The sequence below is a fragment of the Leuciscus leuciscus genome (genome assembly GCF_965113295.1).
Source record: "Leuciscus leuciscus genome assembly, chromosome: 8".
Classification (NCBI taxonomy): Eukaryota; Metazoa; Chordata; class Actinopteri; order Cypriniformes; family Leuciscidae; genus Leuciscus; species Leuciscus leuciscus.
In genome coordinates this window covers 2,433,090-2,459,259 of record NC_138732.1, presented here as the reverse complement: position 1 = coordinate 2,459,259, position 26,170 = coordinate 2,433,090, and the positions used below count along the sequence as shown (strand labels likewise).

At 38.0% G+C, this 26,170-nt stretch overlaps 1 protein-coding gene and 1 long non-coding RNA gene across 2 annotated transcripts in view; both read right to left on the bottom strand.

Annotated features, from left to right (window-relative positions):
* Positions 1 to 26,170, bottom strand: part of LOC309504114 (uncharacterized protein) — a 600,323-nt gene that overhangs the window by 522,585 nt on the left and 51,568 nt on the right. The gene's annotated exons all lie outside the window — the stretch shown is intronic.
* On the bottom strand, positions 828 to 2,558 carry LOC309504365. The gene is made up of 3 exons (XR_014208068.1): positions 2,288 to 2,558; positions 1,496 to 1,577; positions 828 to 1,166 (listed from the first exon to the last, which is right to left on the bottom strand). It is a non-coding gene; the product is annotated as an uncharacterized lncRNA (long non-coding RNA).

Below are 26,170 nucleotides of genomic sequence, written 5' to 3'. Positions count from 1 at the left end.
AACAACAACAACAATAATGATTATGACCACGCATGCAAAACAGAGAGAGAGAAAAGACTACATTCTAGAAGAATAATTACACAATACCCACCAGTGTTATGTTCCCAATTCATGTTCTAGGGGCAAAAGGGAAAGTCACTTTAAAGCAAAAAATGAACAGCGACAAAGAAAAGTCAACCTATACTGAGTCCCAGCACACAATACACAAAGTAAGATTTCCAATACATTTATTTACAATAAGTGATAAATACAGTGCAAAAAGAATCCTAAACAAACAGCTCCAAAAGAAAAAGAAATGAAGCGTGTTCTTCAGGAGCAGGTAAAAGCCCAAACAAACAAAAGATCACTAGCCGGTAGAAGGACAACCTAATTAACCTACAACAATAAACAACACAACTCTTACCTTACTTCCTAACTAACACAAAAAAAAACAACAACAAAAAAACCAGGAGAAAAGAAAAATGGCACCCACTCCCTACACTGAAAAAATATTTTCATTCATCCAATTAAAAAATTTTAGGGTAATGGTTCACATCTATATTTTATAACTTGAGCCAATGAAAAATAAATAACTTGCCCTTACCAATATTTTCTATGTCTATGAAAACTATTTTATAAAACTTGGCACAAAGCATATTTTTCTTGTTGAAAAAAATCAATTAATTTAAATTCTATTTTTGATCTAAACAAAAATATATAGATTTTATCAAAACAAAAATTCTCATTTAATAAATATGTATTAGAAATTATTTGTTTTCTCCAATTAAATAGATATTGATTTAATAATACAATTATTTCTAATTTTTAAAAATACAAGTTAATAGAAATTATTTATTTTAAACAAACAAAAAGATATGGATTCAATAAAACATATTTCCCATTAAGGAACATTAATTAATCTTGTCCAAAATCAAATAAAAAAGACACATAATTTTCATTAAATCGATATTTATTAAATTATTATATACATTACTTCCACACATCCACAATTTCGTGTCAGATTTTCAACTTTTTCAACATTTGCGACAGACAGCAAGTCCCTCAGAACCTCTTGACCCTCAAGTATGATTCCAATGTTTGTGGGTATACAGCTTGTGCATCTCTGATGACAAAGATTTCCATGGTTTCTTCTGAAGAGTGTTTTCAGCCTCTTCCTTCTCCAACACCTGGAAAAGAATTTAGGAATGAGAAAAGAAAAAGAAAAAAAGAATAAGGAATCAATACAGCTTGGGTTTCCCCCCAAATTAGTTTACATAATACTAATACTTCTAACTAATTATACAATTTACTCCAATTTGTTGTTGACATATAAATATAAGTTGCACAAACTTTCCAGCACATGGGACTCTGATTTTAGCTGAAAGTAATTGTTTCTATATTTGAAATTAGCCTTCAGACTGTTATCAGACATATATCTGAACATAGTCTGATGGCTAATTTTGAAGTGGACAGCCATATCTAGCATTTTCACATCTCTAAAGTAATCTTTCCTTACCAGGAAATCTTTGATGAGGTCCTCCACTGTTTCTCCCATATGGATGAGATATTTCAGTGCTCTTTGTATCGGTGTCAGTATCCTGCATCAAGATAGTACAAATTTGGCATGAGGGTACATTATGGTCAACAAACTTTAGCACAATATACGTTATCAGTTGATATAATAATTATTATAATATATGATTCAATAGTGTGTCAATCCTATTACTAACGCCACGAAAAAATGTCTGCCCCCCCAGTGTCCTCTGGCTAGTAGCTGCTACTACACTTTTTTGAAAACCAACCGACATCAACCGATTGGCGCCAATGCAGCAATACTTCTATGCATACAATCCATAATTAAATGACCATTGTGAGTGTCGACAGTCATACGTGTTAGATAACGTTACCATTAATCACAAGTGAACGTCAGTCCTTTTACATGTAAGTTAACTTCAGCTCCTTAATTGTTGATCAGGTTTCTATGGTTTTAACCAGAGAACGTCGTTCTTATGACGCTGCATCGAGATAACGTTATGTTCAATGATTAAACGTTCACGTTAATTACCATTGTAAAATCAAAATAAGCCAGGGGTAAACGTATATGTTCCCTTTTGTAATCGGTCAGGAATTGATTAACGTCGACACATTAACGTTAACTTGCCAAGTGTAAACTAAGCTAGCTAACACATTTTTAAACTAACGTAAGTTACATAACGATATCTAACAGATAAATTCGGCAGAGCAACATGTCTTGTACAGGCTTCTAAATATACAGCAGCACATTTAAATGGTTGTTTGTTTCACTTACTTCAGTTTATCCGCGATGAAATCTGATTCTCTCTGGAGCAGCAAAGTGATCCACGGCACGTAGAAGAGCGGTTACAGCGGTCTGCTGACGTGGTCGTTGTCGTCGAGAAGATTTGTGTTTAATGCCCATGCGCAATCCTGTGTGTAACCTTGAAATTGTACATTCGTCGAAACAAATATTTCTTATTTGAGCTCTTAATGAAAAATATTTATATTTAAATATGTTTTGAACGAAAAAAATATTATTTGAAAAATAAAACAAATAATGGTAAACTGAATTGAAAGACAAATTATTAATTGGATGAAGTACTGCTTGAAAACCTTTTTACAGTGTACTGCTCCAACACTCAACAATGGCCAAGCAATTCAAAGCTGTACACTACAGCCACAAGACATTTAAGTTGACCTCGGTTTAAGCTTAACACATCAAAGCTGCCACTACAGCCGTAACAACACATTTAAGCTTCACATACACCAACAAGAGCAACACTCCAAGTCTGGTAACACAACAGTCTCAGGCTCTTGGGAGAAGAACTCTCTCCCAGTCTCAGGCTCTTGGGAGAAGAACTCTCTCCCAGTCTCTCTCTCCGGCTCTGCTTGAATACTGGATCCTCTTGCCATTGATGAGGAACAGCTGGTAGGTCCCATCACCTAGATGAGGACAGGGAGGAGCACAGGAAATTGGACAAAACATACAACAAAACTACAACTCCCAGCAGGCCGTTGGGTCCATTGGCAGCACACACACTCAATAAATCAATGAGTGACACTTACACATTATAAAACACAAATGCATACGCCCTGGGACGCAACACCAGTCAAATTAAATCATTAAAGGAAAATCCATCTTTCCAGTGCATACACAGAAAGCGGCATCAGATCTGGCATTCATTTATTTTCCACTGTATTTACAATTGCATAAATAAAGCTATGAGATCGTTACAATTATAATATATTATAAAATATAAAAATAATAGATCACAATACTGTAGTTTATAGCCTAGGCTACTATATTTTAATCAAATAAATGCAGGCTGGGGGAGCGCATGAGACTTATTTCAAAAACATTAAAAAATCCAACTGACACACACACACACACACACACACACACACACACACACACACACACAAGTTTCAAGTTTTGAAAAAAAATACAACAACAAACAGTAATATTGTAAAGTCTTATAACAATTGAATTTATAATTATATAGGATTATGTAACTGTTCACAAAATTCAGGGTTCAATCGCTTTCTGTTGTTGCATTGAGACTCTGGTAGGGCTTTATTTTGAAATTCTAGTCAGCAAAATAGAGGGAAAACAAACAATATTGACAATATTGTTCATAAAATGTTACTCACCATGTTAATTTATTGTTAATTTGACTGTTTCGTTCCGTTCGCCTTACATACTTGATCATCGTGAGGTAAACATTACCTACGCCAATAGGAGGCGCTTAATAACAGTGACGTGCGCCAATAGCAGCTGCAAAGCAGAAGCAATGTGGGAAATGCCGACTGTTTTAAGGAATAAACGCAGAATTTTTTGTTCTTATCGTGTTCAACACAATCTACACTCGATCGCGCGAGGATCTCCATCGTAAAAAATCGCAGCTTGAATTTTTTTTTAATTACCGTCGAAGTGAAAGACAGCTCCTCTCTATGGTATAAATAGCTGCCGAGCGCCCTTTACTATTGTCGTTGAATGCGGACAGGCAGGAGCTCACCCATTGATCGCTAGACTGGCAGGCGGATCTGGCTGGGCATACTCCCACTGCAGCGCGACGATCTTTTTGCCTTTTTTTTAATACTACATTTAAATAGTCCAAGTAATGGATACTGTACAACAGTGGTCATATGTTTATTTTGTGTGACATGACACCTATTGGTGTTGCCTATGAACAGTATACACTGAATACACTGTGACAGAGGCAAAATATATATATATATAGAATAATAACAACAACAATAATGATTATGACCACGCATGCAAAACAGAGAGAGAGAAAAGACTACATTCTAGAAGAAGAATTACACAATACCCACCAGTGTTATGTTCCCAATTCATGTTCTAGGGGCAAAAGGGAAAGTCACTTTAAAGCAAAAAATGAACAGCGACAAAGAAAAGTCAACCTATACTGAGTCCCAGCACACAATACACAAAGTAAGATTTCCAATACATTTATTTACAATAAGTGATAAATACAGTGCAAAAAGAATCCTAAACAAACAGCTCCAAAAGAAAAAGAAATGAAGCGTGTTCTTCAGGAGCAGGTAAAAGCCCAAACAAACAAAAGATCACTAGCCGGTAGAAGGACAACCTAATTAACCTACAACAATAAACAACACAACTCTTACCTTACTTCCTAACTAACACAAAAAAAAACAACAACAAAAAAACCAGGAGAAAAGAAAAATGGCACCCACTCCCTACTGCTCCAACACTCAACAATGGCCAAGCAATTCAAAGCTGTACACTACAGCCACAAGACATTTAAGTTGACCTCGGTTTAAGCTTAACACATCAAAGCTGCCACTACAGCCGTAACAACACATTTAAGCTTCACATACACCAACAAGAGCAACACTCCAAGTCTGGTAACACAACAGTCTCAGGCTCTTGGGAGAAGAACTCTCTCCCAGTCTCAGGCTCTTGGGAGAAGAACTCTCTCCCAGTCTCAGGCTCTTGGGAGAAGAACTCTCTCCCAGTCTCAGGCTCTTGGGAGAAGAACTCTCTCCCAGTCTCTCTCTCCGGCTCTGCTTGAATACTGGATCCTCTTGCCATTGATGAGGAACAGCTGGTAGGTCCCATCACCTAGATGAGGACAGGGAGGAGCACAGGAAATTGGACAAAACATACAACAAAACTACAACTCCCAGCAGGCCGTTGGGTCCATTGGCAGCACACACACTCAATAAATCAATGAGTGACACTTACACATTATAAAACACAAATGCATACGCCCTGGGACGCAACACCAGTCAAATTAAATCATTAAAGGAAAATCCATCTTTCCAGTGCATACACAGAAAGCGGCATCAGATCTGGCATTCATTTATTTTCCACTGTATTTACAATTGCATAAATAAAGCTATGAGATCGTTACAATTATAATATATTATAAAATATAAAAATAATAGATCACAATACTGTAGTTTATAGCCTAGGCTACTATATTTTAATCAAATAAATGCAGGCTGGGGGAGCGCATGAGACTTATTTCAAAAACATTAAAAAATCCAACTGACACACACACACACACACACACACACACACACACACACAAGTTTCAAGTTTTGAAAAAAAATACAACAACAAACAGTAATATTGTAAAGTCTTATAACAATTGAATTTATAATTATATAGGATTATGTAACTGTTCACAAAATTCAGGGTTCAATCGCTTTCTGTTGTTGCATTGAGACTCTGGTAGGGCTTTATTTTGAAATTCTAGTCAGCAAAATAGAGGGAAAACAAACAATATTGACAATATTGTTCATAAAATGTTACTCACCATGTTAATTTATTGTTAATTTGACTGTTTCGTTCCGTTCGCCTTACATACTTGATCATCGTGAGGTAAACATTACCTACGCCAATAGGAGGCGCTTAATAACAGTGACGTGAGCCAATAGCAGCTGCAAAGCAGAAGCAATGTGGGAAATGCCGACTGTTTTAAGGAATAAACGCAGAATTTTTTGTTCTTATCGTGTTCAACACAATCTACACTCGATCGCGCGAGGATCTCCATCGTAAAAAATCGCAGCTTGAATTTTTTTTTAGTTACCGTCGAAGTGAAAGACAGCTCCTCTCTGTGGTATAAATAGCTGCCGAGCGCCCTTTACTATTGTCGTTGAATGCGGACAGGCAGGAGCTCACCCATTGATCGCTAGACTGGCAGGCAGATCTGGCTGGGCATACTCCCACTGCAGCGCGACGATCTTTTTGCCTTTTTTTTAATACTACATTTAAATAGTCCAAGTAATGGATACTGTACAACAGTGGTCATATGTTTATTTTGTGTGACATGACACCTATTGGTGTTGCCTATGAACAGTATACACTGAATACACTGTGACAGAGGCAAAAAATATATATATATAGAATAATAACAACAACAACAACAACAATAATGATTATGACCACGCATGCAAAACAGAGAGAGAGAAAAGACTACATTCTAGAAGAATAATTACACAATACCCACTGTTACCAGTGTTATGTTCCCAATTCATGTTCTAGGGGCAAAAGGGAAAGTCACTTTAAAGCAAAAAATGAACAGCGACAAAGAAAAGTCAACCTATACTGAGTCCCAGCACACAATACACAAAGTAAGATTTCCAATACATTTATTTACAATAAGTGATAAATACAGTGCAAAAAGAATCCTAAACAAACAGCTCCAAAAGAAAAAGAAATGAAGCGTGTTCTTCAGGAGCAGGTAAAAGCCCAAACAAACAAAAGATCACTAGCCGGTAGAAGGACAACCTAATTAACCTACAACAATAAACAACACAACTCTTACCTTACTTCCTAACTAACACAAAAAAAAAAACCAGGAGAAAAGAAAAATGGCACCCACTCCCTACTGCTCCAACACTCAACAATGGCCAAGCAATTCAAAGCTGTACACTACAGCCACAAGACATTTAAGTTGACCTCGGTTTAAGCTTAACACATCAAAGCTGCCACTACAGCCGTAACAACACATTTAAGCTTCACATACACCAACAAGAGCAACACTCCAAGTCTGGTAACACAACAGTCTCAGGCTCTTGGGAGAAGAACTCTCTCCCAGTCTCAGGCTCTTGGGAGAAGAACTCTCTCCCAGTCTCAGGCTCTTGGGAGAAGAACTCTCTCCCAGTCTCAGGCTCTTGGGAGAAGAACTCTCTCCCAGTCTCTCTCTCCGGCTCTGCTTGAATACTGGATCCTCTTGCCATTGATGAGGAACAGCTGGTAGGTCCCATCACCTAGATGAGGACAGGGAGGAGCACAGGAAATTGGACAAAACATACAACAAAACTACAACTCCCAGCAGGCCGTTGGGTCCATTGGCAGCACACACACTCAATAAATCAATGAGTGACACTTACACATTATAAAACACAAATGCATACGCCCTGGGACGCAACACCAGTCAAATTAAATCATTAAAGGAAAATCCATCTTTCCAGTGCATACACAGAAAGCGGCATCAGATCTGGCATTCATTTATTTTCCACTGTATTTACAATTGCATAAATAAAGCTATGAGATCGTTACAATTATAATATATTATAAAATATAAAAATAATAGATCACAATACTGTAGTTTATAGCCTAGGCTACTATATTTTAATCAAATAAATGCAGGCTGGGGGAGCGCATGAGACTTATTTCAAAAACATTAAAAAATCCAACTGACACACACACACACACACACACACACACACACACACAAGTTTCAAGTTTTGAAAAAAAATACAACAACAAACAGTAATATTGTAAAGTCTTATAACAATTGAATTTATAATTATATAGGATTATGTAACTGTTCACAAAATTCAGGGTTCAATCGCTTTCTGTTGTTGCATTGAGACTCTGGTAGGGCTTTATTTTGAAATTCTAGTCAGCAAAATAGAGGGAAAACAAACAATATTGACAATATTGTTCATAAAATGTTACTCACCATGTTAATTTATTGTTAATTTGACTGTTTCGTTCCGTTCGCCTTACATACTTGATCATCGTGAGGTAAACATTACCTACGCCAATAGGAGGCGCTTAATAACAGTGACGTGCGCCAATAGCAGCTGCAAAGCAGAAGCAATGTGGGAAATGCCGACTGTTTTAAGGAATAAACGCAGAATTTTTTGTTCTTATCGTGTTCAACACAATCTACACTCGATCGCGCGAGGATCTCCATCGTAAAAAATCGCAGCTTGAATTTTTTTTTAATTACCGTCGAAGTGAAAGACAGCTCCTCTCTATGGTATAAATAGCTGCCGAGCGCCCTTTACTATTGTCATTGAATGCGGACAGGCAGGAGCTCACCCATTGATCGCTAGACTGGCAGGCAGATCTGGCTGGGCATACTCCCACTGCAGCGCGACGATCTTTTTGCCTTTTTTTTAATACTACATTTAAATAGTCCAAGTAATGGATACTGTACAACAGTGGTCATATGTTTATTTTGTGTGACATGACACCTATTGGTGTTGCCTATAAACAGTATACACTGAATACACTGTGACAGAGGCAAAATATATATATATATAGAATAATAACAACAACAATAATGATTATGACCACGCATGCAAAACAGAGAGAGAGAAAAGACTACATTCTAGAAGAATAATTACACAATACCCACCAGTGTTATGTTCCCAATTCATGTTCTAGGGGCAAAAGGGAAAGTCACTTTAAAGCAAAAAATGAACAGCGACAAAGAAAAGTCAACCTATACTGAGTCCCAGCACACAATACACAAAGTAAGATTTCCAATACATTTATTTACAATAAGTGATAAATACAGTGCAAAAAGAATCCTAAACAAACAGCTCCAAAAGAAAAAGAAATGAAGCGTGTTCTTCAGGAGCAGGTAAAAGCCCAAACAAACAAAAGATCACTAGCCGGTAGAAGGACAACCTAATTAACCTACAACAATAAACAACACAACTCTTACCTTACTTCCTAACTAACACAAAAAAAAACAACAACAAAAAAACCAGGAGAAAAGAAAAATGGCACCCACTCCCTACTGCTCCAACACTCAACAATGGCCAAGCAATTCAAAGCTGTACACTACAGCCACAAGACATTTAAGTTGACCTCGGTTTAAGCTGAACACATCAAAGCTGCCACTACAGCCGTAACAACACATTTAAGCTTCACATACACCAACAAGAGCAACACTCCAAGTCTGGTAACACAACAGTCTCAGGCTCTTGGGAGAAGAACTCTCTCCCAGTCTCAGGCTCTTGGGAGAAGAACTCTCTCCCAGTCTCTCTCTCCGGCTCTGCTTGAATACTGGATCCTCTTGCCATTGATGAGGAACAGCTGGTAGGTCCCATCACCTAGATGAGGACAGGGAGGAGCACAGGAAATTGGACAAAACATACAACAAAACTACAACTCCCAGCAGGCCGTTGGGTCCATTGGCAGCACACACACTCAATAAATCAATGAGTGACACTTACACATTATAAAACACAAATGCATACGCCCTGGGACGCAACACCAGTCAAATTAAATCATTAAAGGAAAATCCATCTTTCCAGTGCATACACAGAAAGCGGCATCAGATCTGGCATTCATTTATTTTCCACTGTATTTACAATTGCATAAATAAAGCTATGAGATCGTTACAATTATAATATATTATAAAATATAAAAATAATAGATCACAATACTGTAGTTTATAGCCTAGGCTACTATATTTTAATCAAATAAATGCAGGCTGGGGGAGCGCATGAGACTTATTTCAAAAACATTAAAAAATCCAACTGACACACACACACACACACACACACACACACACACACACACAAGTTTCAAGTTTTGAAAAAAAATACAACAACAAACAGTAATATTGTAAAGTCTTATAACAATTGAATTTATAATTATATAGGATTATGTAACTGTTCACAAAATTCAGGGTTCAATCGCTTTCTGTTGTTGCATTGAGACTCTGGTAGGGCTTTATTTTGAAATTCTAGTCAGCAAAATAGAGGGAAAACAAACAATATTGACAATATTGTTCATAAAATGTTACTCACCATGTTAATTTATTGTTAATTTGACTGTTTCGTTCCGTTCGCCTTACATACTTGATCATCGTGAGGTAAACATTACCTACGCCAATAGGAGGCGCTTAATAACAGTGACGTGCGCCAATAGCAGCTGCAAAGCAGAAGCAATGTGGGAAATGCCGACTGTTTTAAGGAATAAACGCAGAATTTTTTGTTCTTATCGTGTTCAACACAATCTACACTCGATCGCGCGAGGATCTCCATCGTAAAAAATCGCAGCTTGAATTTTTTTTTAATTACCGTCGAAGTGAAAGACAGCTCCTCTCTATGGTATAAATAGCTGCCGAGCGCCCTTTACTATTGTCATTGAATGCGGACAGGCAGGAGCTCACCCATTGATCGCTAGACTGGCAGGCAGATCTGGCTGGGCATACTCCCACTGCAGCGCGACGATCTTTTTGCCTTTTTTTTAATACTACATTTAAATAGTCCAAGTAATGGATACTGTACAACAGTGGTCATATGTTTATTTTGTGTGACATGACACCTATTGGTGTTGCCTATAAACAGTATACACTGAATACACTGTGACAGAGGCAAAATATATATATATATAGAATAATAACAACAACAATAATGATTATGACCACGCATGCAAAACAGAGAGAGAGAAAAGACTACATTCTAGAAGAATAATTACACAATACCCACCAGTGTTATGTTCCCAATTCATGTTCTAGGGGCAAAAGGGAAAGTCACTTTAAAGCAAAAAATGAACAGCGACAAAGAAAAGTCAACCTATACTGAGTCCCAGCACACAATACACAAAGTAAGATTTCCAATACATTTATTTACAATAAGTGATAAATACAGTGCAAAAAGAATCCTAAACAAACAGCTCCAAAAGAAAAAGAAATGAAGCGTGTTCTTCAGGAGCAGGTAAAAGCCCAAACAAACAAAAGATCACTAGCCGGTAGAAGGACAACCTAATTAACCTACAACAATAAACAACACAACTCTTACCTTACTTCCTAACTAACACAAAAAAAAACAACAACAAAAAAACCAGGAGAAAAGAAAAATGGCACCCACTCCCTACTGCTCCAACACTCAACAATGGCCAAGCAATTCAAAGCTGTACACTACAGCCACAAGACATTTAAGTTGACCTCGGTTTAAGCTGAACACATCAAAGCTGCCACTACAGCCGTAACAACACATTTAAGCTTCACATACACCAACAAGAGCAACACTCCAAGTCTGGTAACACAACAGTCTCAGGCTCTTGGGAGAAGAACTCTCTCCCAGTCTCAGGCTCTTGGGAGAAGAACTCTCTCCCAGTCTCTCTCTCCGGCTCTGCTTGAATACTGGATCCTCTTGCCATTGATGAGGAACAGCTGGTAGGTCCCATCACCTAGATGAGGACAGGGAGGAGCACAGGAAATTGGACAAAACATACAACAAAACTACAACTCCCAGCAGGCCGTTGGGTCCATTGGCAGCACACACACTCAATAAATCAATGAGTGACACTTACACATTATAAAACACAAATGCATACGCCCTGGGACGCAACACCAGTCAAATTAAATCATTAAAGGAAAATCCATCTTTCCAGTGCATACACAGAAAGCGGCATCAGATCTGGCATTCATTTATTTTCCACTGTATTTACAATTGCATAAATAAAGCTATGAGATCGTTACAATTATAATATATTATAAAATATAAAAATAATAGATCACAATACTGTAGTTTATAGCCTAGGCTACTATATTTTAATCAAATAAATGCAGGCTGGGGGAGCGCATGAGACTTATTTCAAAAACATTAAAAAATCCAACTGACACACACACACACACACACACACACACACACACACACACAAGTTTCAAGTTTTGAAAAAAAATACAACAACAAACAGTAATATTGTAAAGTCTTATAACAATTGAATTTATAATTATATAGGATTATGTAACTGTTCACAAAATTCAGGGTTCAATCGCTTTCTGTTGTTGCATTGAGACTCTGGTAGGGCTTTATTTTGAAATTCTAGTCAGCAAAATAGAGGGAAAACAAACAATATTGACAATATTGTTCATAAAATGTTACTCACCATGTTAATTTATTGTTAATTTGACTGTTTCGTTCCGTTCGCCTTACATACTTGATCATCGTGAGGTAAACATTACCTACGCCAATAGGAGGCGCTTAATAACAGTGACGTGCGCCAATAGCAGCTGCAAAGCAGAAGCAATGTGGGAAATGCCGACTGTTTTAAGGAATAAACGCAGAATTTTTTGTTCTTATCGTGTTCAACACAATCTACACTCGATCGCGCGAGGATCTCCATCGTAAAAAATCGCAGCTTGAATTTTTTTTTAATTACCGTCGAAGTGAAAGACAGCTCCTCTCTATGGTATAAATAGCTGCCGAGCGCCCTTTACTATTGTCGTTGAATGCGGACAGGCAGGAGCTCACCCATTGATCGCTAGACTGGCAGGCAGATCTGGCTGGGCATACTCCCACTGCAGCGCGACGATCTTTTTGCCTTTTTTTTAATACTACATTTAAATAGTCCAAGTAATGGATACTGTACAACAGTGGTCATATGTTTATTTTGTGTGACATGACACCTATTGGTGTTGCCTATGAACAGTATACACTGAATACACTGTGACAGAGGCAAAATATATATATATATAGAATAATAACAACAACAATAATGATTATGACCACGCATGCAAAACAGAGAGAGAGAAAAGACTACATTCTAGAAGAAGAATTACACAATACCCACTGTTACCAGTGTTATGTTCCCAATTCATGTTCTAGGGGCAAAAGGGAAAGTCACTTTAAAGCAAAAAATGAACAGCGACAAAGAAAAGTCAACCTATACTGAGTCCCAGCACACAATACACAAAGTAAGATTTCCAATACATTTATTTACAATAAGTGATAAATACAGTGCAAAAAGAATCCTAAACAAACAGCTCCAAAAGAAAAAGAAATGAAGCGTGTTCTTCAGGAGCAGGTAAAAGCCCAAACAAACAAAAGATCACTAGCCGGTAGAAGGACAACCTAATTAACCTACAACAATAAACAACACAACTCTTACCTTACTTCCTAACTAACACAAAAAAAAACAACAACAAAAAAACCAGGAGAAAAGAAAAATGGCACCCACTCCCTACTGCTCCAACACTCAACAATGGCCAAGCAATTCAAAGCTGTACACTACAGCCACAAGACATTTAAGTTGACCTCGGTTTAAGCTGAACACATCAAAGCTGCCACTACAGCCGTAACAACACATTTAAGCTTCACATACACCAACAAGAGCAACACTCCAAGTCTGGTAACACAACAGTCTCAGGCTCTTGGGAGAAGAACTCTCTCCCAGTCTCAGGCTCTTGGGAGAAGAACTCTCTCCCAGTCTCTCTCTCCGGCTCTGCTTGAATACTGGATCCTCTTGCCATTGATGAGGAACAGCTGGTAGGTCCCATCACCTAGATGAGGACAGGGAGGAGCACAGGAAATTGGACAAAACATACAACAAAACTACAACTCCCAGCAGGCCGTTGGGTCCATTGGCAGCACACACACTCAATAAATCAATGAGTGACACTTACACATTATAAAACACAAATGCATACGCCCTGGGACGCAACACCAGTCAAATTAAATCATTAAAGGAAAATCCATCTTTCCAGTGCATACACAGAAAGCGGCATCAGATCTGGCATTCATTTATTTTCCACTGTATTTACAATTGCATAAATAAAGCTATGAGATCGTTACAATTATAATATATTATAAAATATAAAAATAATAGATCACAATACTGTAGTTTATAGCCTAGGCTACTATATTTTAATCAAATAAATGCAGGCTGGGGGAGCGCATGAGACTTATTTCAAAAACATTAAAAAATCCAACTGACACACACACACACACACACACACACACACACACACACACAAGTTTCAAGTTTTGAAAAAAAATACAACAACAAACAGTAATATTGTAAAGTCTTATAACAATTGAATTTATAATTATATAGGATTATGTAACTGTTCACAAAATTCAGGGTTCAATCGCTTTCTGTTGTTGCATTGAGACTCTGGTAGGGCTTTATTTTGAAATTCTAGTCAGCAAAATAGAGGGAAAACAAACAATATTGACAATATTGTTCATAAAATGTTACTCACCATGTTAATTTATTGTTAATTTGACTGTTTCGTTCCGTTCGCCTTACATACTTGATCATCGTGAGGTAAACATTACCTACGCCAATAGGAGGCGCTTAATAACAGTGACGTGCGCCAATAGCAGCTGCAAAGCAGAAGCAATGTGGGAAATGCCGACTGTTTTAAGGAATAAACGCAGAATTTTTTGTTCTTATCGTGTTCAACACAATCTACACTCGATCGCGCGAGGATCTCCATCGTAAAAAATCGCAGCTTGAATTTTTTTTTAATTACCGTCGAAGTGAAAGACAGCTCCTCTCTATGGTATAAATAGCTGCCGAGCGCCCTTTACTATTGTCATTGAATGCGGACAGGCAGGAGCTCACCCATTGATCGCTAGACTGGCAGGCAGATCTGGCTGGGCATACTCCCACTGCAGCGCGACGATCTTTTTGCCTTTTTTTTAATACTACATTTAAATAGTCCAAGTAATGGATACTGTACAACAGTGGTCATATGTTTATTTTGTGTGACATGACACCTATTGGTGTTGCCTATAAACAGTATACACTGAATACACTGTGACAGAGGCAAAATATATATATATATAGAATAATAACAACAACAATAATGATTATGACCACGCATGCAAAACAGAGAGAGAGAAAAGACTACATTCTAGAAGAATAATTACACAATACCCACCAGTGTTATGTTCCCAATTCATGTTCTAGGGGCAAAAGGGAAAGTCACTTTAAAGCAAAAAATGAACAGCGACAAAGAAAAGTCAACCTATACTGAGTCCCAGCACACAATACACAAAGTAAGATTTCCAATACATTTATTTACAATAAGTGATAAATACAGTGCAAAAAGAATCCTAAACAAACAGCTCCAAAAGAAAAAGAAATGAAGCGTGTTCTTCAGGAGCAGGTAAAAGCCCAAACAAACAAAAGATCACTAGCCGGTAGAAGGACAACCTAATTAACCTACAACAATAAACAACACAACTCTTACCTTACTTCCTAACTAACACAAAAAAAAACAACAACAAAAAAACCAGGAGAAAAGAAAAATGGCACCCACTCCCTACTGCTCCAACACTCAACAATGGCCAAGCAATTCAAAGCTGTACACTACAGCCACAAGACATTTAAGTTGACCTCGGTTTAAGCTGAACACATCAAAGCTGCCACTACAGCCGTAACAACACATTTAAGCTTCACATACACCAACAAGAGCAACACTCCAAGTCTGGTAACACAACAGTCTCAGGCTCTTGGGAGAAGAACTCTCTCCCAGTCTCAGGCTCTTGGGAGAAGAACTCTCTCCCAGTCTCTCTCTCCGGCTCTGCTTGAATACTGGATCCTCTTGCCATTGATGAGGAACAGCTGGTAGGTCCCATCACCTAGATGAGGACAGGGAGGAGCACAGGAAATTGGACAAAACATACAACAAAACTACAACTCCCAGCAGGCCGTTGGGTCCATTGGCAGCACACACACTCAATAAATCAATGAGTGACACTTACACATTATAAAACACAAATGCATACGCCCTGGGACGCAACACCAGTCAAATTAAATCATTAAAGGAAAATCCATCTTTCCAGTGCATACACAGAAAGCGGCATCAGATCTGGCATTCATTTATTTTCCACTGTATTTACAATTGCATAAATAAAGCTATGAGATCGTTACAATTATAATATATTATAAAATATAAAAATAATAGATCACAATACTGTAGTTTATAGCCTAGGCTACTATATTTTAATCAAATAAATGCAGGCTGGGGGAGCGCATGAGACTTATTTCAAAAACATTAAAAAATCCAACTGACACACACACACACACACACACACACACACACACACACACAAGTTTCAAGTTTTGAAAAAAAATACAACAACAAACAGTAATATTGTAAAGTCTTATAACAATTGAATTTATAATTATATAGGATTATGTAACTGTTCACAAAATTCAGGGTTCAATCGCTTTCTGTTGTTGCATTGAGACTCTGGTAGGGCTTTATTTTGAAATTCTAGTCAGCAAAATAGAGGGAAAACAAACAATATTGACAATATTGTTCATAAAATGTTACTCACCATGTTAATTTATTGTTAATTTGACTGTTTCGTTCCGTTCGCCTTACATACTTGATCATCGTGAGGTAAACATTACCTACGCCAATAGGAGGCGCTTAATAACAGTGACGTGCGCCAATAGCAGCTGCAAAGCAGAAGCAATGTGGGAAATGCCGACTGTTTTAAGGAATAAACGCAGAATTTTTTGTTCTTATCGTGTTCAACACAATCTACACTCGATCGCGCGAGGATCTCCATCGTAAAAAATCGCAGCTTGAATTTTTTTTTAATTACCGTCGAAGTGAAAGACAGCTCCTCTCTATGGTATAAATAGCTGCCGAGCGCCCTTTACTATTGTCGTTGAATGCGGACAGGCAGGAGCTCACCCATTGATCGCTAGACTGGCAGGCAGATCTGGCTGGGCATACTCCCACTGCAGCGCGACGATCTTTTTGCCTTTTTTTTAATACTACATTTAAATAGTCCAAGTAATGGATACTGTACAACAGTGGTCATATGTTTATTTTGTGTGACATGACACCTATTGGTGTTGCCTATGAACAGTATACACTGAATACACTGTGACAGAGGCAAAATATATATATATATAGAATAATAACAACAACAATAATGATTATGACCACGCATGCAAAACAGAGAGAGAGAAAAGACTACATTCTAGAAGAAGAATTACACAATACCCACTGTTACCAGTGTTATGTTCCCAATTCATGTTCTAGGGGCAAAAGGGAAAGTCACTTTAAAGCAAAAAATGAACAGCGACAAAGAAAAGTCAACCTATACTGAGTCCCAGCACACAATACACAAAGTAAGATTTCCAATACATTTATTTACAATAAGTGATAAATACAGTGCAAAAAGAATCCTAAACAAACAGCTCCAAAAGAAAAAGAAATGAAGCGTGTTCTTCAGGAGCAGGTAAAAGCCCAAACAAACAAAAGATCACTAGCCGGTAGAAGGACAACCTAATTAACCTACAACAATAAACAACACAACTCTTACCTTACTTCCTAACTAACACAAAAAAAAACAACAACAAAAAAACCAGGAGAAAAGAAAAATGGCACCCACTCCCTACTGCTCCAACACTCAACAATGGCCAAGCAATTCAAAGCTGTACACTACAGCCACAAGACATTTAAGTTGACCTCGGTTTAAGCTGAACACATCAAAGCTGCCACTACAGCCGTAACAACACATTTAAGCTTCACATACACCAACAAGAGCAACACTCCAAGTCTGGTAACACAACAGTCTCAGGCTCTTGGGAGAAGAACTCTCTCCCAGTCTCAGGCTCTTGGGAGAAGAACTCTCTCCCAGTCTCTCTCTCCGGCTCTGCTTGAATACTGGATCCTCTTGCCATTGATGAGGAACAGCTGGTAGGTCCCATCACCTAGATGAGGACAGGGAGGAGCACAGGAAATTGGACAAAACATACAACAAAACTACAACTCCCAGCAGGCCGTTGGGTCCATTGGCAGCACACACACTCAATAAATCAATGAGTGACACTTACACATTATAAAACACAAATGCATACGCCCTGGGACGCAACACCAGTCAAATTAAATCATTAAAGGAAAATCCATCTTTCCAGTGCATACACAGAAAGCGGCATCAGATCTGGCATTCATTTATTTTCCACTGTATTTACAATTGCATAAATAAAGCTATGAGATCGTTACAATTATAATATATTATAAAATATAAAAATAATAGATCACAATACTGTAGTTTATAGCCTAGGCTACTATATTTTAATCAAATAAATGCAGGCTGGGGGAGCGCATGAGACTTATTTCAAAAACATTAAAAAATCCAACTGACACACACACACACACACACACACACACACACACACAAGTTTCAAGTTTTGAAAAAAAATACAACAACAAACAGTAATATTGTAAAGTCTTATAACAATTGAATTTATAATTATATAGGATTATGTAACTGTTCACAAAATTCAGGGTTCAATCGCTTTCTGTTGTTGCATTGAGACTCTGGTAGGGCTTTATTTTGAAATTCTAGTCAGCAAAATAGAGGGAAAACAAACAATATTGACAATATTGTTCATAAAATGTTACTCACCATGTTAATTTATTGTTAATTTGACTGTTTCGTTCCGTTCGCCTTACATACTTGATCATCGTGAGGTAAACATTACCTACGCCAATAGGAGGCGCTTAATAACAGTGACGTGCGCCAATAGCAGCTGCAAAGCAGAAGCAATGTGGGAAATGCCGACTGTTTTAAGGAATAAACGCAGAATTTTTTGTTCTTATCGTGTTCAACACAATCTACACTCGATCGCGCGAGGATCTCCATCGTAAAAAATCGCAGCTTGAATTTTTTTTTAATTACCGTCGAAGTGAAAGACAGCTCCTCTCTATGGTATAAATAGCTGCCGAGCGCCCTTTACTATTGTCATTGAATGCGGACAGGCAGGAGCTCACCCATTGATCGCTAGACTGGCAGGCAGATCTGGCTGGGCATACTCCCACTGCAGCGCGACGATCTTTTTGCCTTTTTTTTAATACTACATTTAAATAGTCCAAGTAATGGATACTGTACAACAGTGGTCATATGTTTATTTTGTGTGACATGACACCTATTGGTGTTGCCTATGAACAGTATACACTGAATACACTGTGACAGAGGCAAAATATATATATATATAGAATAATAACAACAACAATAATGATTATGACCACGCATGCAAAACAGAGAGAGAGAAAAGACTACATTCTAGAAGAATAATTACACAATACCCACCAGTGTTATGTTCCCAATTCATGTTCTAGGGGCAAAAGGGAAAGTCACTTTAAAGCAAAAAATGAACAGCGACAAAGAAAAGTCAACCTATACTGAGTCCCAGCACACAATACACAAAGTAAGATTTCCAATACATTTATTTACAATAAGTGATAAATACAGTGCAAAAAGAATCCTAAACAAACAGCTCCAAAAGAAAAAGAAATGAAGCGTGTTCTTCAGGAGCAGGTAAAAGCCCAAACAAACAAAAGATCACTAGCCGGTAGAAGGACAACCTAATTAACCTACAACAATAAACAACACAACTCTTACCTTACTTCCTAACTAACACAAAAAAAAACAACAACAAAAAAACCAGGAGAAAAGAAAAATGGCACCCACTCCCTACTGCTCCAACACTCAACAATGGCCAAGCAATTCAAAGCTGTACACTACAGCCACAAGACATTTAAGTTGACCTCGGTTTAAGCTGAACACATCAAAGCTGCCACTACAGCCGTAACAACACATTTAAGCTTCACATACACCAACAAGAGCAACACTCCAAGTCTGGTAACACAACAGTCTCAGGCTCTTGGGAGAAGAACTCTCTCCCAGTCTCAGGCTCTTGGGAGAAGAACTCTCTCCCAGTCTCTCTCTCCGGCTCTGCTTGAATACTGGATCCTCTTGCCATTGATGAGGAACAGCTGGTAGGTCCCATCACCTAGATGAGGACAGGGAGGAGCACAGGAAATTGGACAAAACATACAACAAAACTACAACTCCCAGCAGGCCGTTGGGTCCATTGGCAGCACACACACTCAATAAATCAATGAGTGACACTTACACATTATAAAACACAAATGCATACGCCCTGGGACGCAACACCAGTCAAATTAAATCATTAAAGGAAAATCCATCTTTCCAGTGCATACACAGAAAGCGGCATCAGATCTGGCATTCATTTATTTTCCACTGTATTTACAATTGCATAAATAAAGCTATGAGATCGTTACAATTATAATATATTATAAAATATAAAAATAATAGATCACAATACTGTAGTTTATAGCCTAGGCTACTATATTTTAATCAAATAAATGCAGGCTGGGGGAGCGCATGAGACTTATTTCAAAAACATTAAAAAATCCAACTGACACACACACACACACACACACACACACACACACACACACAAGTTTCAAGTTTTGAAAAAAAATACAACAACAAACAGTAATATTGTAAAGTCTTATAACAATTGAATTTATAATTATATAGGATTATGTAACTGTTCACAAAATTCAGGGTTCAATCGCTTTCTGTTGTTGCATTGAGACTCTGGTAGGGCTTTATTTTGAAATTCTAGTCAGCAAAATAGAGGGAAAACAAACAATATTGACAATATTGTTCATAAAATGTTACTCACCATGTTAATTTATTGTTAATTTGACTGTTTCGTTCCGTTCGCCTTACATACTTGATCATCGTGAGGTAAACATTACCTACGCCAATAGGAGGCGCTTAATAACAGTGACGTGCGCCAATAGCAGCTGCAAAGCAGAAGCAATGTGGGAAATGCCGACTGTTTTAAGGAATAAACGCAGAATTTTTTGTTCTTATCGTGTTCAACACAATCTACACTCGATCGCGCGAGGATCTCCATCGTAAAAAATCGCAGCTTGAATTTTTTTTTAATTACCGTCGAAGTGAAAGACAGCTCCTCTCTATGGTATAAATAGCTGCCGAGCGCCCTTTACTATTGTCGTTGAATGCGGACAGGCAGGAGCTCACCCATTGATCGCTAGACTGGCAGGCAGATCTGGCTGGGCATACTCCCACTGCAGCGCGACGATCTTTTTGCCTTTTTTTTAATACTACATTTAAATAGTCCAAGTAATGGATACTGTACAACAGTGGTCATATGTTTATTTTGTGTGACATGACACCTATTGGTGTTGCCTATGAACAGTATACACTGAATACACTGTGACAGAGGCAAAATATATATATATATAGAATAATAACAACAACAATAATGATTATGACCACGCATGCAAAACAGAGAGAGAGAAAAGACTACATTCTAGAAGAAGAATTACACAATACCCACTGTTACCAGTGTTATGTTCCCAATTCATGTTCTAGGGGCAAAAGGGAAAGTCACTTTAAAGCAAAAAATGAACAGCGACAAAGAAAAGTCAACCTATACTGAGTCCCAGCACACAATACACAAAGTAAGATTTCCAATACATTTATTTACAATAAGTGATAAATACAGTGCAAAAAGAATCCTAAACAAACAGCTCCAAAAGAAAAAGAAATGAAGCGTGTTCTTCAGGAGCAGGTAAAAGCCCAAACAAACAAAAGATCACTAGCCGGTAGAAGGACAACCTAATTAACCTACAACAATAAACAACACAACTCTTACCTTACTTCCTAACTAACACAAAAAAAAACAACAACAAAAAAACCAGGAGAAAAGAAAAATGGCACCCACTCCCTACTGCTCCAACACTCAACAATGGCCAAGCAATTCAAAGCTGTACACTACAGCCACAAGACATTTAAGTTGACCTCGGTTTAAGCTGAACACATCAAAGCTGCCACTACAGCCGTAACAACACATTTAAGCTTCACATACACCAACAAGAGCAACACTCCAAGTCTGGTAACACAACAGTCTCAGGCTCTTGGGAGAAGAACTCTCTCCCAGTCTCAGGCTCTTGGGAGAAGAACTCTCTCCCAGTCTCTCTCTCCGGCTCTGCTTGAATACTGGATCCTCTTGCCATTGATGAGGAACAGCTGGTAGGTCCCATCACCTAGATGAGGACAGGGAGGAGCACAGGAAATTGGACAAAACATACAACAAAACTACAACTCCCAGCAGGCCGTTGGGTCCATTGGCAGCACACACACTCAATAAATCAATGAGTGACACTTACACATTATAAAACACAAATGCATACGCCCTGGGACGCAACACCAGTCAAATTAAATCATTAAAGGAAAATCCATCTTTCCAGTGCATACACAGAAAGCGGCATCAGATCTGGCATTCATTTATTTTCCACTGTATTTACAATTGCATAAATAAAGCTATGAGATCGTTACAATTATAATATATTATAAAATATAAAAATAATAGATCACAATACTGTAGTTTATAGCCTAGGCTACTATATTTTAATCAAATAAATGCAGGCTGGGGGAGCGCATGAGACTTATTTCAAAAACATTAAAAAATCCAACTGACACACACACACACACACACACACACAAGTTTCAAGTTTTGAAAAAAAATACAACAACAAACAGTAATATTGTAAAGTCTTATAACAATTGAATTTATAATTATATAGGATTATGTAACTGTTCACAAAATTCAGGGTTCAATCGCTTTCTGTTGTTGCATTGAGACTCTGGTAGGGCTTTATTTTGAAATTCTAGTCAGCAAAATAGAGGGAAAACAAACAATATTGACAATATTGTTCATAAAATGTTACTCACCATGTTAATTTATTGTTAATTTGACTGTTTCGTTCCGTTCGCCTTACATACTTGATCATCGTGAGGTAAACATTACCTACGCCAATAGGAGGCGCTTAATAACAGTGACGTGCGCCAATAGCAGCTGCAAAGCAGAAGCAATGTGGGAAATGCCGACTGTTTTAAGGAATAAACGCAGAATTTTTTGTTCTTATCGTGTTCAACACAATCTACACTCGATCGCGCGAGGATCTCCATCGTAAAAAATCGCAGCTTGAATTTTTTTTTAATTACCGTCGAAGTGAAAGACAGCTCCTCTCTATGGTATAAATAGCTGCCGAGCGCCCTTTACTATTGTCGTTGAATGCGGACAGGCAGGAGCTCACCCATTGATCGCTAGACTGGCAGGCAGATCTGGCTGGGCATACTCCCACTGCAGCGCGACGATCTTTTTGCCTTTTTTTTAATACTACATTTAAATAGTCCAAGTAATGGATACTGTACAACAGTGGTCATATGTTTATTTTGTGTGACATGACACCTATTGGTGTTGCCTATAAACAGTATACACTGAATACACTGTGACAGAGGCAAAATATATATATATATAGAATAATAACAACAACAATAATGATTATGACCACGCATGCAAAACAGAGAGAGAGAAAAGACTACATTCTAGAAGAATAATTACACAATACCCACCAGTGTTATGTTCCCAATTCATGTTCTAGGGGCAAAAGGGAAAGTCACTTTAAAGCAAAAAATGAACAGCGACAAAGAAAAGTCAACCTATACTGAGTCCCAGCACACAATACACAAAGTAAGATTTCCAATACATTTATTTACAATAAGTGATAAATACAGTGCAAAAAGAATCCTAAACAAACAGCTCCAAAAGAAAAAGAAATGAAGCGTGTTCTTCAGGAGCAGGTAAAAGCCCAAACAAACAAAAGATCACTAGCCGGTAGAAGGACAACCTAATTAACCTACAACAATAAACAACACAACTCTTACCTTACTTCCTAACTAACACAAAAAAAAACAACAACAAAAAAACCAGGAGAAAAGAAAAATGGCACCCACTCCCTACTGCTCCAACACTCAACAATGGCCAAGCAATTCAAAGCTGTACACTACAGCCACAAGACATTTAAGTTGACCTCGGTTTAAGCTGAACACATCAAAGCTGCCACTACAGCCGTAACAACACATTTAAGCTTCACATACACCAACAAGAGCAACACTCCAAGTCTGGTAACACAACAGTCTCAGGCTCTTGGGAGAAGAACTCTCTCCCAGTCTCAGGCTCTTGGGAGAAGAACTCTCTCCCAGTCTCTCTCTCCGGCTCTGCTTGAATACTGGATCCTCTTGCCATTGATGAGGAACAGCTGGTAGGTCCCATCACCTAGATGAGGACAGGGAGGAGCACAGGAAATTGGACAAAACATACAACAAAACTACAACTCCCAGCAGGCCGTTGGGTCCATTGGCAGCACACACACTCAATAAATCAATGAGTGACACTTACACATTATAAAACACAAATGCATACGCCCTGGGACGCAACACCAGTCAAATTAAATCATTAAAGGAAAATCCATCTTTCCAGTGCATACACAGAAAGCGGCATCAGATCTGGCATTCATTTATTTTCCACTGTATTTACAATTGCATAAATAAAGCTATGAGATCGTTACAATTATAATATATTATAAAATATAAAAATAATAGATCACAATACTGTAGTTTATAGCCTAGGCTACTATATTTTAATCAAATAAATGCAGGCTGGGGGAGCGCATGAGACTTATTTCAAAAACATTAAAAAATCCAACTGACACACACACACACACACACACACACACACACACACACACACACACACAAGTTTCAAGTTTTGAAAAAAAATACAACAACAAACAGTAATATTGTAAAGTCTTATAACAATTGAATTTATAATTATATAGGATTATGTAACTGTTCACAAAATTCAGGGTTCAATCGCTTTCTGTTGTTGCATTGAGACTCTGGTAGGGCTTTATTTTGAAATTCTAGTCAGCAAAATAGAGGGAAAACAAACAATATTGACAATATTGTTCATAAAATGTTACTCACCATGTTAATTTATTGTTAATTTGACTGTTTCGTTCCGTTCGCCTTACATACTTGATCATCGTGAGGTAAACATTACCTACGCCAATAGGAGGCGCTTAATAACAGTGACGTGAGCCAATAGCAGCTGCAAAGCAGAAGCAATGTGGGAAATGCCGACTGTTTTAAGGAATAAACGCAGAATTTTTTGTTCTTATCGTGTTCAACACAATCTACACTCGATCGCGCGAGGATCTCCATCGTAAAAAATCGCAGCTTGAATTTTTTTTTAGTTACCGTCGAAGTGAAAGACAGCTCCTCTCTGTGGTATAAATAGCTGCCGAGCGCCCTTTACTATTGTCGTTGAATGCGGACAGGCAGGAGCTCACCCATTGATCGCTAGACTGGCAGGCAGATCTGGCTGGGCATACTCCCACTGCAGCGCGACGATCTTTTTGCCTTTTTTTTAATACTACATTTAAATAGTCCAAGTAATGGATACTGTACAACAGTGGTCATATGTTTATTTTGTGTGACATGACACCTATTGGTGTTGCCTATGAACAGTATACACTGAATACACTGTGACAGAGGCAAAAAATATATATATATAGAATAATAACAACAACAACAACAACAATAATGATTATGACCACGCATGCAAAACAGAGAGAGAGAAAAGACTACATTCTAGAAGAATAATTACACAATACCCACTGTTACCAGTGTTATGTTCCCAATTCATGTTCTAGGGGCAAAAGGGAAAGTCACTTTAAAGCAAAAAATGAACAGCGACAAAGAAAAGTCAACCTATACTGAGTCCCAGCACACAATACACAAAGTAAGATTTCCAATACATTTATTTACAATAAGTGATAAATACAGTGCAAAAAGAATCCTAAACAAACAGCTCCAAAAGAAAAAGAAATGAAGCGTGTTCTTCAGGAGCAGGTAAAAGCCCAAACAAACAAAAGATCACTAGCCGGTAGAAGGACAACCTAATTAACCTACAACAATAAACAACACAACTCTTACCTTACTTCCTAACTAACACAAAAAAAAAAACCAGGAGAAAAGAAAAATGGCACCCACTCCCTACTGCTCCAACACTCAACAATGGCCAAGCAATTCAAAGCTGTACACTACAGCCACAAGACATTTAAGTTGACCTCGGTTTAAGCTTAACACATCAAAGCTGCCACTACAGCCGTAACAACACATTTAAGCTTCACATACACCAACAAGAGCAACACTCCAAGTCTGGTAACACAACAGTCTCAGGCTCTTGGGAGAAGAACTCTCTCCCAGTCTCAGGCTCTTGGGAGAAGAACTCTCTCCCAGTCTCAGGCTCTTGGGAGAAGAACTCTCTCCCAGTCTCAGGCTCTTGGGAGAAGAACTCTCTCCCAGTCTCTCTCTCCGGCTCTGCTTGAATACTGGATCCTCTTGCCATTGATGAGGAACAGCTGGTAGGTCCCATCACCTAGATGAGGACAGGGAGGAGCACAGGAAATTGGACAAAACA